Genomic DNA, 2,267 nt, shown 5'->3' on the forward strand with positions numbered 1-2,267 from the left:
GCAAGCTTTAATGCTACGGCTTTCTTGGTTCTACCAGATGTCAATGGTCAGTTGTCAGACAACAACCAGAAATCATTTTATTTCCTAAAATGGCCCTTCCATGACTTGTGGATGGAAATATTGGGGATTATGCTTTCGAGGGAGCTTATTCGTCAACTTTTCTGGTATATGTCCCCGAAGTAAATTAAAAAAAAAAAAAAAATAACATACACACACAGATTCCCAGAAGTCTATTCTAGGTGACTTCTAGCTAGGCCCACCTCCCTCCTTTCCTCCCAGCCCTCAGGGAATCTCTTGGAGGAAAGTTTTCTTAGCAGATGCACCTAGGTCAACTAAGTTGCAACAATACGCATGGCCCAAATCCCCACAGGTACAGGCAAAGACAACTATGCGATGACTGTCATCTATCTGGCCAACAGCAACTGTCAGACACAATCCACTGAAAGACCAGTTTTGGGGATATTAAAAATATGTCTCTGGGGCGCCTGGGTGGCTCAGTCGGTTGAGCATCCGACTTCGGCTCAGGTCATGATTTCACAGTCCGTGAGTTCGAGCCCCGCGTCGGGCTCTGGGCTGACCGCTCAGAGCCTGGAGCCTGTTTCGGATTCTGTGTCTCCCTCTCTCTGGCCCTCCCCCGTTCATGCTCTGTCTCTCTCTGTCTCAAAAACAAATAAACGTTAAAAAAAAAAAAAAATCCTGACAGCCAATATCTGTGGAGGTCTTGATAGGACAATTCCTGGACTGTGCATTTTGTATGTGTTCTCTCGTGCAATCCCTTCCGTAACCCTTTGAGGTAGACTCCCATTCTCCCTACTGTAGTTCCTTCCCTACCAGGATCCTGAACCAGCCCCCCTACCGACCACTCTGCTCATCTCCAGGTCAGGCAACGAAAAGAACAGTCATGAATGGAATCCACGAATGAACCCAAATCTTAAGTGATTCATTCACCCACCCTATCACAAGTGTCCAACGTATAAATGGCACTCAGCAGTGACAAGAGACAAGGCTCCCGACCCCAGAGCTTTCGTTCCAGGTAGGGAAGACAGACAATAAATGGACAAAATTTCAGGAGGCAAGTAAGAGCTACCCAGAAAATAAGAGGGTGATGGGGTGGTGGCTCCTGCCTCCCATACTGTCTTCAGACCCGAACGCACAAAGGTGAGCTCAGGGGTACACTGGTCACAATCTAATGACCCGAGGAAGCCTGAGTAACTCCTATATTCAGAAAGAAGATAAACAAAAGCTCCTTAGCGTCATCGGCCACATCATAAAGGGCTTGGGGAACAAAGGGGGTAAAGGCTATTACTTTTAGAAGGGGGGTGAGAAGGAAAAAGGAAGAGGATGCGAATGGAGGGCCTTGCAACAGCTTGCTCAGTGACACGGCATTCTGGAACCAGCATTCTGGAACCAGAATCCTCCTTCGGGGCGGGGAGGCACGCCACCTCCAGGTTTGTCCCGAGTGCTTCACTCTACAGGTTTAGGGCTCCAGTTCTCCAAGAGGGGCCCGTCAAGGCTCTTCCTCGGCTCTCTCCCACTCAGGGGACAAAGAGGGCTGACGACTGTGGCGGAAAAGCGGTGCGAGTTGGGGGGATGGATTTAGGCGGCGTCTCCGGTGGGGAGCAGCGAAAGGCTCCGCCCAGCGCTCCCGCGGTTCCCTTCTGGGTTGGCAGAGAACTTTCTACACACTGCGGCGCTGGGGACTCCTTGCCCACCCGTGCAGCAATGCGGGGCAGGAGTTGGCCCGACTGCTCCGCCGCATTCCGCATGTTGTCGGGTGGGCCCCGCTCCACGTTCACACGTCCAGGAAATTATTACGTAACTCAAGAGAGCACGCTTTCCCGCCCGCAGGAGGCTGCGGCGTTGCGGGACAGGGCAAGCCTCACCCCCGCAGGATGGGGCCAGCTTTCCGCACGCGGGGGCGCCGCGCACAGCCGGGCGGCTGCCGGGCCTAGGCCGCCTCTCGCCCGGGGCCCTACCTACTCCCGGCCCCCTACCTACTCCCGGCCCCGCCCTCGCCCCGCCCCGCCCCTCCTCCCCTCCCGGCCCCGCCCCTCCCCCTCCCGGCTCCCGCCCTCCGTCGCGCGGCTCCTTCCTGCCCCTTCCTGCGCGGGGCGCCGCGACACCAGAGCCCGCCCCGGTGGCGCACGTGGAGCGGGGCACGCAGGCTAGCGGCGCCCGCCCCGCCAGGGATGCTCGCGCCGCCCGATGCCCTTCCCGGGCCCCCCACCTCCCGCCCGCCCGCGCTCTCCCCGCCGGCCGCCCGCCCG

General features: G+C 56.9%; 1 long non-coding RNA gene across 1 annotated transcript in view; it reads left to right on the forward strand.

Moving 5' to 3' along the window:
- The first annotated feature begins 1,339 nt into the window (after window positions 1-1,339).
- The window catches only part of LOC121013318 (uncharacterized), a 32,008-nt gene continuing 31,080 nt past the window's right edge, over window positions 1,340-2,267 (forward strand). The window contains exon 1 of the long non-coding RNA XR_005782632.1: window positions 1,340-1,448. This is a non-coding gene — a long non-coding RNA (uncharacterized LOC121013318). The remainder of the gene's footprint in view (window positions 1,449-2,267) is intronic.

Source organism: Herpailurus yagouaroundi, unplaced genomic scaffold, assembly GCF_014898765.1.
Source record: "Herpailurus yagouaroundi ecotype Mexico unplaced genomic scaffold, PumYag 198, whole genome shotgun sequence".
NCBI classification, from domain to species: Eukaryota; Metazoa; Chordata; class Mammalia; order Carnivora; family Felidae; genus Herpailurus; species Herpailurus yagouaroundi.